The 17,430-nt window shown below is 36.2% G+C and overlaps 1 pseudogene; it reads right to left on the reverse strand.

The window, feature by feature from the left end:
- Positions 1 to 10,978: 10,978 nt before the first annotated feature.
- Positions 10,979 to 12,613, reverse strand: LOC130455589 (heat shock cognate 71 kDa protein-like; annotated as a pseudogene).
- Positions 12,614 to 17,430: the final 4,817 nt, after the last annotated feature.

Below are 17,430 nucleotides of genomic sequence, written 5' to 3' on the forward strand. Positions count from 1 at the left end.
AAAAAATCAGAGGCCATTGGCCTCTAGTATTATTAGAAAGAAATTATTTCTATGTTATATATTTTGCAATTCCCTTTCTCAGATTATGTTGATTCCTCAGAAGTTCCCATTATGTCTTGTGGTCTGAGTTCCTTAAATAATTTTTGGATATTTCAATTTTGATCAGATATCCTGTCAGTGGGTCATAGTAGATAAAGCCTTTGAGTCAGGAGGATCTATGTTCAAAGCCTTCCTATGACACATACTATCTGAATGACTACAGACCAGGCTCTTAACCTCTCAAAGTGGTCTGTAACTTTCTAAGATTTCTAAGATTAGCAGAGAAGATTTCCAAGTTGTGAGTTTCCTATGCCAATTTAAATGAAGTCCTAAAACAATTGTTCATACACATGCTGCTATAAATCCTCCTCATAGAGGAATTGGGGAGACTAAAGATTTTTAGGACCTATAAGAGCACAATGATCTATCGAGAAAAGGACAATTAATTAAATCAGCTGTGAGAAATAGAAAATGAGAGGATGTTTGATATACTCTTGGTGCATGGAGATAGAAGCAGAGGTTGAGAATTCTAAGGTGTGAAGGTTGTGATTCTAGTAAAGTAAAACTGGGGTACCAGGAAAGAAGTAAGGACTGAAATTCATGTGAGTGGGAGGCTGAGTAGGAGGAAAGGAAAAGGTACAAGGTATCTCCTTATCATGGTGAAATGGAGCAAGTACCTCATGACTGGTTCTTGGGTACAAAGCCAGGGGAGGACTAGTAATAATTTGATAAATATTTATTAAAGATTGGCTAATGGACTGTTCTTTATATTGGGGATATAAAATACAAACATAAAGAAGTCCCTGTCTTTAGAGAGTTTACATTCTATTGTACTCAGGGAAGTAAAATATGAAATATTTTAAGGAAAGAGAAAACAGTTAGAGAGATCAGAAAAGGTTTCCTATGGGAAAAAGCATCTGTATTGAGCCTTGAAGGATGCTAATGATTCTAAGAAGTAGAAGTGAGCAAGATTGACTTAATGCTGAGTCAGGGAATTATTGGCAGTTCTGTACTTCTATTCAGGAATATATAGGTTCAAGCCTTGTCTCAGAAACTTAATAGCCATGTGAACCTTAGTCCTCTCTAGGCATTCTGGACTTTTTATAAAATATCACAGGAATTTCTTCACCTTGAAAAGCTCACTCTACTCCTGGAATTCACAAAGTGTAATCATCCTTTATTCTTGTAGCATCTTCTCTAATGTCATGACTCCTCCCAGAACCTCTGGACTCTATCATTTTTCCTCCACCATACCATCATCTTTCTTCATCTTTCTCTTCATCCTTATTTTATGTATTGTTTTCCTTTATTACAATGTAAGCTCCTTGAAGGGAGAAATTGTTTTTCTGTTTATACTTGTTTTGTTAGTACTTATCAAAGTGTCTGGCATATAGTAAACACTTAATAAGTGTGTGTCTTTTTTATATCTATCTGCTTTAGTTTTCTTATCTGTAAAATAGAGATGGCAATAGCCTCTACCTCACAGGTTTGTTATGAAGATTAAAATAGATAATATTTAAAGTATAAACTTTGCATGTGTAAAGCTCTGTCTAAATGCTAGCTGTCAGTATTGTTTATTTTTATTATAACATGATTAAAATTCTCTGGAGACCGTGCCTTAATTTATAATTATTAAATAATAAAAACTGGTACAGAGAAAGTTAGGCACTAGCCACATGTTGGCCAGCAGCACTCTTCTCTGCCTCTCCTATATGAGCCTGCCCCAGCCCTGGCCTGACATCATGTCTCCTCAGTTTTGAATTCCAAGCAAAAGACCTTACTTCCTCCCCTACTCCAATTGGTGCTCTTCACTATAGCATTTTAGAACCTTCTTTGATGGGAAGACTAAGACATCAGTTTGGACAAGACAAGCTTCTGGAAGACAGGAGTCAACATTTGGAATGGCTGTATAGGGTGAATATGCATTTTTCTCTGCCTCATTTTTCCTAGCTTACTTAGTTGATTCATTATGCAAGGGACTTGTTTACAGATAAAGAAAGAGCTTGAGCCACCCTGATTCTGCAAGGAGGAAGAAGCAGGCTTTATGTAGTTTCAGTCTTAAGATCCATCTTTATCTAGGTGCCAAAAAAAAAGATGCACAAATTAATATTAAATTTACACAATAATAATTATTGTTATTTTAAAGTTGAAGACTTGGAACTCCGTTTAGAGAAAGGATGAGTCAGAGTATGAGCATGGGCTGAATTGACAAGGAGAGTGATATTAAATAGGCCCAGGTACCATGTTATATCAGGGAGGACACTGGCCTTTACTAGCTGCTTGTTATTTAAACTATTCAAGAGATTTTCTTGTTAATCTAAAAAAGTAATTCCAATAGCACTCTATTCAGCCCCATCACTGAAGTAACTTGAATTTTTTTAGTACCTCATGCAAAGTAGTATGATTTGTGTCCCAAGGAAGCTTCATATTGCCCATTTCCAGGAAACTGGGAGAAATTTTCTCTAATGAACAGTTCTCTAAAGAAAAATTATGAAAGCTTTGTGAAGGAATTGTGAAGACATTGAAATTATGTGGATGGAAGCCAGGCCTCTTGAGGAAACTCTCTAGACGAGCTCATTGACTTCCTGACAAACACTCTATTCTGTGTGCTGCAAGAAAGTTGGAAGTTCAATATACTTTTGGAAATGAGATCATGGGAGGGGGAGAGGAGGGAAGTGTCCCTATCTTTCATTTTAGCAAGATGGTCCATTTGATTTGTTTCTTGCAGTTCTCAAACAATAAATTTGATCAGAGTAGTCTTGTAATCTTAATGTTAATTCAAAGAGGGGAAAGATTTTTTCAGTCAAAGAATATTTTTCCTATGAAAAGCAGCCTCATGTTCTGGTCTAATGAGAATCTGAAGTACTCACCTGGTAATATATCTCAAAGCGACCTCTTGATGTTGCATACTCCAGCCTATTTGAATGCTGACCCTGTCAATGAAAATAATGTCATCTCTACAAGAAGTACTTATTGGGTGTTCTTGTCTCTGTCAAAAACAGAGATGGCTTCAAATAATTGAAACATGTTCACTTGGAAGAAGGATTAGCCTTTTCTGCATAGCTCCATAAAACAGGACCAACGGCAGTAGGTAAAAGTATAAGCAGGCATTTTCTAACAATTTTAGAGTTGCCTATAAATGAAATGGGCTGCTGCTGTATGAGGTCGTTTGTTTCTCATTCTTAGAGGTATAGAAAAGAGGGCAGATGAATGTCTCTTAAGGATTGTGGAGAAGAGAATTCCTGATATAAAGGGAAGGGATTGTGATATGTATGATAAAAATAAATTTGATTTTTTCCCCATAAACTTGTTGAGATTAACAGAATATGGACCTTTGCTGGAAGGATATACTTCCCCTGGAGCTAGACTTGTTCCCTGACAACTTGCAAGATAAACACAGAAAACTCTAGACTGAATGCTTGATACTATGGTCTAGTGATTCATTGACAGGTTTGAAGCATAGACTATTTTCAGAGGAATCATTCTCTATGTGGACTATGTAATTGGGAGGTGAATGGACTCATTTTTATATCTTTCTTTTCTTCCTCACACTTTATTTCCCATTGGCTTTTAGACCCAAGTGTAAAAGTCGTAGAACATTTCTCCTATCTTCAGGCTGCAGAGACAGAAGAAGATTATGACATCCAGAAGAAACTGGTAGTATTTTAGTGCCTCCTTCTGAAGCAGGTGTGCCTGAGCGGTGAGTTCCTAGACCTGCTAGTCTTGACTACCTTCTTCTTCCTTACTCTTTTTTTTTTCAGTTCATAGGATTCTGTGACACCTTAGCAAGGGCATAGAAACAAACCTGATGTTCTCATTATGCTCAGTGTTCCCTAATAACAATCATGTTAGAATAAATAAGTGATTTCAAAACATAAATTACAGCAGAATTGCTTGTAGGAAGATACAAATTTTAGAATGAAGGTATCAGGAAAGATCTAATATTGAAAGAGGTTATAGAGATGATCCTTGAAGGGAGGTAGAGTTTCTAAGAGGTAAAGTAATAAGGTATAGTATTACAAATATGGAAGATTATGCAAAGACTTGGAGGTAGGAAATAGAATGCTGCATACAAATGCTATACACCAATGAGTACTCTAATTCCACTGGAACATGGACTAGTTTGCTGGTTAAATCCCTTTCACTCTGAGGTTCTTTGATTTGACATGGGCACACTGGCTGTCATCAAAATTATTTCCCCAAATAAAACTTTAAAGGCTTAAGAATACTACTTGAGAGTATTTTTTCATTGTTCATATTTGAATTCTCACAAACTAGAATAGTGCCTGGAACTGGTAGATATTCAGTAAATATTTCTTTGTTCATTTATTGATTATATTAAGATCAAATGGAAATTGTGTTTAAAAAAGAGAAGAGCAGGCTATGGAGTGTCTAAAGTTTCTTTTCTTTAATCTAGTGCTTAAGGTACAGGAGTTATTTTCTAACTGCCTTAATTTTTTATTAAAAGAAAGGGTAAACTATCATCAGCTATGTGCTACTGTGTATGTATGGAACATACCTCTCTTCACCCCTTGAACTCTCAAATGATAAAGAAGCAAAGTTAACCAATTACTCAATGAGGATACTATTTGAAAATAACCTAGTGTCTGAAGACTTACAACCCACCACATAAATTCTTGTTAATTTACTTAAAATGAATCCCTTATGCTCTGTTGACATAATTCCTGATATTATCAAGTTATCTGTAAAAGAAATATCCTTAAAGTTATTATTGGAGTAGTACATATATAATTTTTTAATTCATAATTTTAATTTTTTTATATTTAATTCTTTAATAAGGTACAATGCAGTTTTTAGAATCTATTATATGAAACTCATTTTATAGCATCAGTGAAAGAAACAACTATTGACTATCCATGCCTTACCTTACTATGACCCAACCTGAGCTTAGTGTGTATTTGGCAGTATAAGGCAATGAGATACCAGGGCTAGATTTAGGAGATTAATTCTTGAGCAGGATAGAGTATATGAATGTGTATATGTTGTTTTTCCTTCTCCTCTCACCCCCATAGGCAATCAATTAAGTCCTGTTGATTCTTCCTTTGTGACCTCTTTCATCCATCACTTCTTTTCCATTTCTGCTGTTGCTACTACAAGTCTCTCTTGAATTCATGGCTGCTTTATTGCCCTGGCCTCCTAACTAATGTCCCTGTCTCCAGCATCTCTCCCCCAACAATCTATCCTACACATCACTGCCAGATTCATCTTTCTAAAAGGGCATTTTCGCCATGTTGTACTTCTCAAAAATCTCTAGTTCTTCTTGTATCCTTCTATGATAAATACAAAATCCCTAGGCAGTTAAGATCCTTCTCAATCTGTCTCTAACCTCGTTCATTATTTTCTCCACTATGTAGTACTACCTCCCTACATACATACATTCAAGTGTCCTGAATGTCCAGATTTACACAGTAGTTTATATGTTATGTTTAAGATGCTACTGACTTGGCTAAACATTTGAGTGCTTCAATTTTTAGAAAACTGTGTGAAATATTCTTTTTTCTGGTGTTTAATCAGCCTCTTCAATTGTGAGTCTAAAGAAGCACCTCCAGTATGGGCTGCTCCCATGCGAACCCACCAGGCATGCTTCTTGTCATGACCCCTGCATTATGGTATAATCTAATAATGATGATGTTGCAGACCTCTGATTTTTTCTGCTGAGGCTCACATTCTTCCTCTCAGCAGTCTTGTTCTCTATTAGCCAGATAATTATTTCATTACATTTGTCAAGGATTTTCATTGTGTTCCTCAATGATTTTGCTTTGGAATTTCCTGGAGGTCACTTTTTCTTGATGCTTCTCATGTTCATCTTTCTATTTCTCAACCACCTGGACCATATGCCCAATGTCATTTTCATTCAAATGACCTTCCTCATTGATGATGGTGATCTTATTCTCCTTGCCTTTGTTCTTTTCCACAGTTTAAATATTTAATATTCCATTTACATCAATGCCAAACATTATTTCAATTTGAGGAACACTCCTGGGGAAGGAGGATTACTATAAGTTCAAACTTGCCAACCAGATTGTTATCCCTTGTCGTTGCTTTCACCCCTTCACAAACCTGAATAAACACACCAGACTGGTTGTCTAAGTAGGTGGTGATGGTCTGTGTCTACTTGGTGGTGATAGGGGTTTAGCACAGCTAGGAATACTAGCTTTGATCAGAACTGTCAAAATTCCACCAGGAGTTTCAAGTCATAGAAAAGGAGTGATGTTTGACAGCACCAAATCTTGAACATTCTCAGATTTATCTCAGGATGAGATGATGGTATGCATAGGCAACAGCCTCAACAGAACTGCTACCCAAATTCATCTGAAATGACAAAAGGTCAAAAATAGCAAAGGAATTAATGAAAAACTGTCAGGAAAGGTGGCCTGGCAGTACCACATCTCAAACTGAATGATAAAGTGGAAACCATCAATCAGTCTGATATTGGCTAAGAAATAGAATGATGGATAAATGAAATATATTACATACATAATATATAGGGGGGAATGATCTTACAAATCCAGTGTTTTATAGACCCAAAGATAAAAGCTTTTGGGATAAGAATTCAAATTTAACAAAAACTTCTGGGAAAACTGGAAAACAATATGGAAGAAACTAGGTATAGACCAATTTTTCATATGATATACCAAGGTAAGGTCAAAAATGGGTATATGATTTAGACATATAGAGTAACACCATAAGTAAATTAGAGAAATATGAATATTTTACCTCTAAGATCTATGGAGAAGTAAAGAAATTATGACGAGACAAGAGACAGAAAGAATTATAATCTATAAAATAAATAATTTTGATTAGATTAAATTAAGAAGCTGTTGTATAAATAAACCAATGGAACCAAGATTAGAAGGGAAACAACAAACTGGGAAATTTTTTATAGCAAATTTCTCTGATAAAGGTCTTTCTCAAATTTGTAAGAATACAAGTAATTCCCCAATTGGCAAATAATCAAAGGATATAAACAAGAATTTTCCAATGAAGAAATCAAAGCTATCAATAAACATGAAAAAATACTCTAAATCACTCTTGATCAGAGATATACAAATTAAAACAACTCTGAGATACCTATCATATTTGTCCCTATTAAATTGGCTAATATGACAGTAAAGTAATAAATGTTGGAGGGAATATGGCTAAATTGGGGGATTAAGGCATTGTTGCTTCAGTTTGTGAACTGGTCTTAACATTTTGGAGGACCAATTTGTATATATATATATATATATACATATATATATATATATTTATGCCCATGGGTCTATAAAACTGTGCACACCATTTGATCCTGCAATTCCACTGCTAGGACCAAAGAAGTCATAAAAAAAGGAGAAAAGACCTACTTGCACAAAATTATTTATAGCAGCTCTTTTTGTTGGGGCAAAGAATTGGAAATTGAGTAGATGTCCATTAATTTGGGATTGACTGAACAAATTGTTGTATATGATCATGATGGTATACTTTTGTGCTGTTAGAAATGATAAGGATTATTTCAGAAAAAGCTGGGAATATCTACACAAACTAATGCAGAGCAAAATATGCAGAAGCAGGAGAATATTCTACCCAGCAACATCAATATTGCGGAATAATCACCAGTGAAAGACTTAGCTACTCTCAGCAATACAGTGATCCAGGATAACTCCTAAGGACTGATGACAAAGAATTCTATCCATCTCTAAAGAAAAACTGTTTGAGTCACATGCAGATCAAAGCACACTATTTTTACATTAATTTATTTATGGTTTTATTTTGTTTATTTGGTGTTATATGAGTATTTTCTTATAACAATGATTCATATAGAGGTACATTTTGCATGATAATACATGTATAACACAAATCAAATTGCTTATTATATCTGGGGGAAGTGAGGGAAGGTAGGGAAGAAGACAATTTGGATTTCATAATTTCAGAAAACATGTTGAAATTTGTTTTTACATATAATCTGGAAATAAAATCTTTGATTAAAAAAATATTTGATACTCTTGTTGAGCTCCTTACCAATGAAGAATTCCTACAGAAGTTCCTGGATTTGGAGATTCTGAGTAGATTTCTACCCCATACAAGATGTAATGAACTAAGGACATAAGTAGCTTGGTGTCTCTTAGTACCTTTTTCACATTATCCATTGTGTTTTGGAAGAAGGCGGCATTCAGTTTTTAAAAAAATTAATTAATTAGTTAATTAATTTAGAATATTTTCCCATGGTTACATGATTCGTGTTCTTTACATCCAAACCTACCTCTCTCCTCCTGTAGCCAATAAGCAATCACACTGGGCTTTACATATATGATTGATTAAGATCTATTTCCATATTATTCATATTTGCAATAGAGTAATTGTTTAGAGTCTAAATCCCCAATCATATCACAATCAAACTATGTGATCAATCATATGTTTTTCTTTTGTTTTTCTACTCCCACAGTTCTTTCTTTGGATATGCATTGTTTCTCATAAGTCTCTCAGAATTGTCCTGGATCATTGTATTGCTGCTAGTAGAGAAGTCTATTACATTTGATTGTGTCCCAATGTATCATTCTCTGTCTACAATGTTCTCCTGGTTCTGCTCCTTTCACTCTGCATCAATTCCTGAAGGTCTTTCCAGTTCACATAGAAATCCTCCATTTCATTATTCCTTTAAGCACAATACTATAACATCACCATCAGCCATTCCCCAATTGTTGGACACCCCCTCATTTTCCAATCAAAGGGAAAGAAGTCTTTTAAAGCCCTTTGGACATAGTTTCAAATTGTCTTCCAGAATGCTTGGATCAATTCACAGCTCCACCAGCAATGCATTAGTGTCCTGATTTTTCCATATCCTTTCCAACATTTATTACTTTCCTTTGCTGCCATATTGGCCAATCTGGTAGGTGTAAAGTGGTACATGAGAGTTGTTTTTATTTGTATTTCTCTAATCAGGAGGAATTTAGAATGCTTTTTCATGTGATTATTGATAGTTTTGATTTCATCTAAAAACTGCCTATTCATGTCCCTTGCCCATTTGTTAATTGGGGAATGACTTGAATTTTGGTACAAATTATTTAGTTTCTTATAAATTTGAGGATTTAATGTAGGGGATGATCTACGGATTCTTTCAATGTCTATTTTCCTCTCTTGTTCAAGAATATCAGGGCAGTTTTCTTGGACAATTTCTTGTAATATGATCCTAAGAGTTTTATTTTTTCCCTAGGCCTTAAGGTAGATCAATAATTTTCAGACTGTCTCTCCTGGATCTGTTTTCTCGGTCAGTTGTCTTTTCAATGAGACATTTCATGTTTCCTTCTAATTGTCATTCTTTTGTTTTTACTTTATTAATTCTTGCTGTCTTGTGACATCATTAGCTTATACTTGTTCCCAATTCTAGTTTTTAAAAACTGATTTTTAGCTATGACCTTTTAATTTTCCTTTTCATTTTGGTCTAATCTGCTTTTCATGGTTTCCAGCAGGTCTATTCTGGTCTCCAATTTGCTTATTTCATTTGATTTCTATCCTCTTTTTCCATGTGGACAATTTTGTCTTTTAAGCTAATATGTTCTTTTGAATTATGTTCATTTCTTTTCCCCGCTTTTCTTCCCATTTTTCTTCTTTTTTTCTAATTTGGCTATTAAACATCTTTTTGAGTTCCTTAAGAGCTTGTGACCAATTTCCATTTTTATGGGAAAATTTGGATGTGTTTGCTTATTTGTCACTCTCTACTGTTGCTTCTGTAATTTTCTCTTTTTCTTCATAGAAATTAACCAGGGTAAAAAACTTTTTCTACTAGTGATTATTTCTTTTGCTACTTATGAATTGTGGTTCCTGCATATTGGTGGACATTGCTTTCTTAGCTTCTATCTCATAGGGTTTTGCCTTGTGTAATGAGGAGGGTTGTAAACAGAAGGGATCACTAACTAACTAACTAACTATATATAACAATTTTATTATCTAAAGGGATAAGGGAATGAAAGGGGAATAGGAGATTACTTACTACTATTAAATCACCCAGATATTAATTCTTAGACTTTCTAAATAAACCTTAACCTAACTAAATAAACTAATAAAAGATACAAGGGGTTACTAATGTCCACAGGGCCAGATTCTTACAACTCCAGAGTCCTTGATTGGGTCAAGCTGCAGAATCAAGATGTAGGGTCTTCATAAGGTCCAGGAAGGGAGGAGGTTCACACCCATTCACACAGTCCATCAGGGTGTAGGTAAACACTCACTCAACCTTTGAAAAGATAATCCAAGTCCTTGGCAGATTCACAGTTGGTTTATACAGGGAGACACTTTGACACATAGCCTCTCTGTCTGCAACCCAGCTTGAGAGAGACAGTTGCCAGTTCCCAACTGTCTTAGCATGCTGACCCAGTCAGCTCTGTAGAATCTTGTTTGGAAGGCTGTCAGTCAAGCCTTGCAAATTCTCATGCCTCACTTGGTAGAATTTTCTAGGCAATTCTTTGTGTACCATATTTTAAAGCATTTTGCCCTGAGGCTATTTTTCCAGTCCCTGCTGCCTTCCCTGTGGTCATCCTTTTTTTCTGCCCAATCTCTATGCTCTGTTGTCCAGACTCTGCACTCTTCAACCTTGGGTCCCAAGTGTCACTGCCAAGGTCTTGCACTGCTTTCAGGGGTAAGTCTATGGTCAGCCATCCCCTGAGAATTTAGAGATTCCCTTGCCCTTGCTCTCACTCTGGTATGATAGGTGGTATGGGGGAGGTGATTATCTCATGCTTTGATAAGTGTAGTTTCCCACCCTTATGGTATGGAAATCTCCAAACAATGACTAGCTTTAAGGCTGTGTCCCATGGGAGAGCCCCTTTACTTCTCTGATTTCCATTTCTGTCCTTCTGAGACTCTCTGTATTGATTGAATGGAAGGATATTTAGAAAGTTCCTGCGATTCCACAACCATCTTAACTCTGCCCAGCATTCAGTTCTTATAAATGGGCATAGCAGATAGATACGTAGAAGTCAATACCTTCATAGAAAGAGACAATCTCAGTAATGACCTCAGTTCTTGAAGAGAGGGTGTGTTTTGCATATTCAAAGTGGTGTACAGATGGTAGATAGCCCTTTTTTTCTCACTGACTTCCTTATGTGTGTTCACTTGAACCAAAAATGAAATGGTTGGCCATGTGGTTGTCAAATTCCTCCCCAAACAAGTGGGTATTCTTAGCTGTGGACATTACTTCAAATATGCCATCTTCAATGACAAAAAGAGAAACACTGAAAGCATCACGCTCAAGGTCAAAGATGAACACATTTCTCTCAGCACTGCCCTTTTGTCCAAACCATAAGCAGAAGCATCAGCATTTGGCTCATTGATGATTTGAAGCACATTGAGACCAGCAATGCTTCTAGCACCTCTGGTTGCCTGATGTTGGGAATCTTTGAAATAGACTGGTATTGTGATAAAAGCTTTTGTGTCAGTCTTCCCAAAGGAAGCCTTGATAATTTCTTTCATCTTGGTCAAGGCCATAGAAAATACTTCTTCTGGACAGGAAATTTTGGTCTTCCTTTTATAGTCCATTTGGACCTTAGGTCTGTCTGTATCATTCACCACTGAGAGAGACCAGTGTTTTAGGTCTGACTGTACAACTGAATAATCAAATTTGTGACTAGTCAGACATTTGGCTTTAGACACTGGGTTGGCATGATTCATTGCAATTTGATTCTTTGCAGCATCACCAGTTAAACATTAAGTGTCAGCAAAGGCAATGTAGCTTGGGGTAGTCCTGTTTCCTTAGCCATTAGCAATGATCTTACCTTTTCCATGTTGGAAGATACCCACATAGGTTGTGACAGGATCAGTGCAAACTGGGGGTGTAAAATGGACTGGAATCTAGAACTTCAATCCCCACAAGCCTTTGCTCCACTTCCCCAGAATGCTTTTTAATCTCACCTGGGCCGAGATCGAGAAGGTATTTAACCTGGTGGCAAAGGTTTTTGGGTCTCTTTTTGGACTTCCTTTTTGGAGCAGATGCAGCTCTTTCCATAATGTAGGTGAGGTCTTGTCTAGGCCTCTGTGACCTAGGCACTATGTGTTTCTTATCCTGTATTTTCTTTAATCCTTAATCTTCACTAAACCTCTAAAAAATATAATACTCCTTGCAGAGAGAAACTAATTTCTACCTGCCTCAGTCTCCCCTAAATTTTTTAACTGTTACAGTTTGGCGACCTAATGAGAGAGAAATAGCTCAATCTTCTGATTTCTTTTCTGATCTTAAATTCAGTTTTAATAGTTAGTGCCTAGAAAAAAAAAAATTTTAAGCCACGTTTTCTCTGGCCGAGGTTTTTTTTACCCTTGTAAAGCTTCCTGCCTGCCTGCCTGTTTGCCGTTTGCCTCTCACCTGATTCCCGGCTGCTTTGTTCTGCCTGCGTGCTGCTATTGACCCCTCTCTGTCCTCACCTGGTCCCGGCCCTGCCCACCCTGGAGGCCCTCTCTGGCTCTGATCTCCCGGCCCTGCCTGCCTGTTTCTGCGCCCCAGACCCATGAGCGCGATCCCAGCTGGCTCATCACCCAGATCCTTGGAGCAGATCGTGCACAGGGCCAGCTGGTAACTATTGGCCATGTGGGCGGATGGTAACAGGGGAGAGAGAAAAAAGGGAGAGAGAGAAGAAACAGACTTTTCAAGCAGTAACCTTAATAGCAATGGGCTGTTTAAAAGGATACCTTTTGACTGATCTGGTAATTTCATTGATTTCACCTGTGTGCCAGAAGAAAGATTCAGCCCAAAGATTCAACTTTGGGGAGGCAAATGGGTGGCTCAGCGAACTGAGAGCCAGGCCTACAGACATGTGGTCCTGGGTTAAAATCTGGCCTCAGATACTTCCCAGCTGTGGGGCCCTGGATGGGTCCCTTAATCCCCATTGCTTAGCCCTTACCACTCTGCCTTCAGACAATAGACATTTAAATGGATAAACACACCTAAGGAACTTTAAAGACTAGAGGCTATATTTTAAGGCATTTTAGACTCCAATGGTTTATACAAATCTCTGTACTCTATTGCATTTTTCCTGATTGTTTTAAGATATAACTTTGTGATTTTAAGTTCATATATTACTGGATTGAATATTATTCTGTTATACTGTTCATTTTAATGCACTGAGTTAACTACTGTTAAATTCTGTTGTTTTCCCCCTATAACTGTGCTGAACAAATATTATTGAATAAGCCCATATATATAAAAAAAACAAAACAAAACAAAACAAAACAGCTTTTTTCTATTTTTGCCTTTGTCACATAGAGGATAGATGGACTTCAGAACTGGTTACAATTGTATAAAACCCTTGGAAAATTAATGTGCTAAAAACCTCAAATGATTTTAAGGGTTTTTTAAATATGATTTTTGGAAATTTTTTTTTAACAATCTCTGGTTATTTTTGCCTGCCCCTACCACGAGGTAAGGCCAATTGTAGCTGAAGTGAAATACATTTTATAACCCCCAACCTTCCCGCATTTGTGAATGGAAGTTGGGCAGTTAATCTCAGGGCATTTGTACCCCCAAAAAGCCTCCAAAAAGGAGCACCCCTTTATTTATACTCTTCAGCTCACTATTTTACTTGCACCAGAATGATATATAGATTTCTTGATTATGTTCTTAACCCAAGATGAGTTTTACTTTGTTTAAAAATATGTTTATTACCAAGTTTGAAAGATTGCTATGTTTGTAAAAACTGTGACAAATATCCATCAATTCATAGGCTTTTGAAAATGCCACACAGCAACTTATGTGAAATATGAAAGTGTGTTTGTTTGCTATTGTAATTAATTGGGCTATTGAGAATTTTGGGGATTTTGATATCTACATATTTGTACTACTGTATTTTTAAAAATGAAAAAATGTTAACCTTGTTCAATTCATTTGCCTTCTATTTACAGTGGAGCATGGCCAGATATTAAGAGGAAATGGATCACATTTTTGGTGAGAAAACCTTGCATTTTATATTTTCTTAGCTGACACAGAGCGTCAATGATTATAAGCTATATTTTTTAATTTTTTAAAGCTCTTTTATTATTATATTTTCTTGCATGTGCAATATGCTATTTCAGTTTTTTTTTTAATTTTTCTCTCTTTTTATATTTGAAGCTAATGTCACCAGTATTAAGATTTTCTTTAACTTTTTGATTTTTCAGTACTATAAGTTTAAGATACATTTGCCAATGCATACCCCAAAGCTTGTGACTATAAAAATGATGACACTAATTATTTAAATAAATTATGGAGCTTTGCTTAATGATTCTGTCTGATTCCAGGACAACATATATACACAAGAGCCATTTCACAGAGCCAAAGAAAAGCTAATCCAGGATGGATTGATGCACTTCTAGGCCAATACAAAGGTTTTGAACCTAGTGTGAGACTTGTGGTTGCGACACTTGACTTATGTTAAGATGTAGGCCTTCCTTGTGTCCCCACTCACTCTGAAGATACTCACAGACGAGTATCCCCAAACTTGGCTTCTACTTGGCTTCTATAATCTAGTCCCTTTCTTTTCTGCCTCTCATAGTGTGGCAACTTTCTGTAGTCCTGGCTACTGACTGGGTAAATGCATCATTGCTTAGATCATTTTGATTGGGCCCTGATTGAAGGACCTGTTATAGATTTATTTTTCTTTACTTGGAATTTTTACACATAAGACTTTGATAGTCTATATTTTCATCCAGTTTTTTCTTTTTTTTTTCTTTGGATTTTTCTGATGTCTTTTTAATTTCTCTTACCAATTGATTCATATACCTCATACCTCAGCCATGCATCCCTAAGTGATCCTGTATTTGTCAATCACCCTCTTCATGGGGGAAATGTAAAAAAAATATCATTATTTAAATTGCAAAGTTTAAATTCCTTTTGAGAAGAATTTTAGGTAAAGAAGATGCTACGTCTGAATCCAGAACTGAACTGTTGGAGAAGCCACCATGAAGAAGCCTCCAGACCACAAGTTGCCCAAAATTTAACTTTGGGTGTGGTTGATTGAACATTTATTTGTATGTATACTTTTATGCCAAAGGGGACTGCCCCCTAACTGGCTTTCTGTCAATGTGTCCAGTAATTATTGGTTTTGTTCTTTTTTTTTTCTTATCCTCAAATTATTGTAATCTTTAAATTGATAATGTTTTTATGATCCTTTGGGGAAGGACTTCTTCCCAGAGGATCAAACGGGGGGAATGTAAAAATGGACTGGAATCCAGGACTTCAATCCCCACAAGCCTTTGCTCCACTTCCCCAGAATGCTTTTTAATCTCACCTGGGCCGAGATCGAGAAGGTATTTAACCTGGTGGCAAAGGTTTTTGGGTCTCTTTTTGGACTTCTGTTTTGGAGCAGACGTGGCTCTTTCCATAATGTAGATGAGGTCTTGTCTAGGCCTCTGTGGCCTAGGCACCACGTGTTTCTTATCCTGTATTTTCTTTAATCCTTAATCTTCACTAAACCTCTACAAAATATAATACTCCTTGCAGAGAGAAACTAATTTCTACCTGCCTCAGTCTCCCCTAAATTTTTTAACTGTTACAGTGGTCCCTTTGACATGGTTGCTAAAACATTGGGGGGTCATAGCTGACTTCTGTGTAGTAAGAAAGGCAGCTGCTGTGCTGAGTAAGCCATATTCACATTGCAAAGCCAAATTCACATCACATATGCTCTTGTTGCCTCTCCTGACCACTGTAGGCATTAATTATTTTCCATCCTTTCCATATTTATGGTATCTATTATCTCTACTCTTCATTTGTCATTTCTCCCAGTCTCTAGTTTCTTCATTACTTCCCTTCACATTGTCTAACTTGCTTCTGGCAGATTGTCATTCCAATACTCAAAGAGCTTTAGTGCCATCCTGTTGCCAATCAAATAAAGGCCAAATGCCTTTTACTAATTTCCAAGGCCTTCCAAAATCTCTTTCTAGCTTTTTACCATTAGTGCTATTTACACAATTAACTCTCCATTAAAATGGGGTAGCTGGGTGACTGCTTATTATCCAAATATGTTAGATATTTCTTTATATTCCTGCACTTGTTCATACTATCCGTTGGGCCTATTGTTCCCTCCTCCATCATCTATATTTGTTTAAATTATACTTTCTTCAACATTCGAGTCAAGTGCTACTTCCCCATATATGTTAGATCAATTTTTACAGCCTTGTGAGATTTATTGTTAAATTTTCCATATTAGCACTTATATTTCAGAAATTTGCAAACACTATAGATTAGGGCTTGATTTATTGGTTTATGGATTGTCTGTACTTAAGAAAGTGATGGAAACATCTTAATAATGTAGATTAAGTTTAAAATGCAAACTGCATAATTTTTCTAGAGAGAAATTTTTAAACATTTACAAGCACATCTCTGACCACTTCATTAATGAAACAATATATTTTTTTACTTTTTAATTTAATTTACTTTTTAAATTTTTATTTAGAATATTTTTCTATGGTTACATGATTCATGATTCTTCCCCCTCCCGTGCTCTCTCCTCCCCACTCCAAAAGCCAACAAGCAGTTTCACTGGGTCATACATGTATCATTGTTCAAAACCAGTTTCCATGTTATGCATAGTTGCAGTAGAGTGATCTTTTAACATCAAAACACTAATCACATCCCTATCTCACAATGTGATCGATCATATTTTTTTTCAATATATTTCTGCTCCCACAGTTCTTTCTTTGCATGTGAATTGCATTTTTTCTCTTAAATTCCTCTGAATTATCCTGGATTATTGCATTGCTCCTAGTAGAAAAGTCAGTTACATTCGATTGTGCCATAATGTATCAGTCTCTATACAATGTTCTCCTGGTTCTGCTCCTTTCACTCTGCATCAATTCTTGGCGTTTGTTCCAGTTCACATAGAAATCTTCCATTTCTTTATTCTTTTCAGCACAATACTATTCCATCATCATCATATACAACAATTTATTCAGCCATTCCCCAATCAATGGACAACACCTCTTTTTCCAATTTTTTGCCACCACAAAGAGTACAGCTATGAATATTTCTGTACAAGTCTTTTTCCTTATTATTTCATTGGGGTACAAACCCAGCAGCAGTAGGGCTTGGTCAAAGGGTAGGCATTCATTTAAAGCCCTTTGCACATAGTTCCAAATTACCCTCCAGAATGGTTGGATTAATTCACAACCCCACCAGCAATGTATTAGTGTTCCAATTTTGCCACATCCCCTCAACATTTATCATTTTCCTTTGCTGTCATATTGGCCTATCTTCTAGGTATGAGGTGGTACCTCAGAGTTGTTTTAATTTGCATTTCTCTAATTATGGAAATTTAGAGAACTTTTTCATGTCCTTATTGATGGTTTTGATTTCATCCTGTGAAAACTGCCTATTCATGTCCTTTGTCAATTGGGGAATGGCTTGATTATTTTTTTTGTATATTTGACTTAGTT

The sequence above is a fragment of the Monodelphis domestica genome, chromosome 7, assembly GCF_027887165.1.
Source record: "Monodelphis domestica isolate mMonDom1 chromosome 7, mMonDom1.pri, whole genome shotgun sequence".
In the NCBI taxonomy this organism is placed as follows: Eukaryota; Metazoa; Chordata; class Mammalia; order Didelphimorphia; family Didelphidae; genus Monodelphis; species Monodelphis domestica.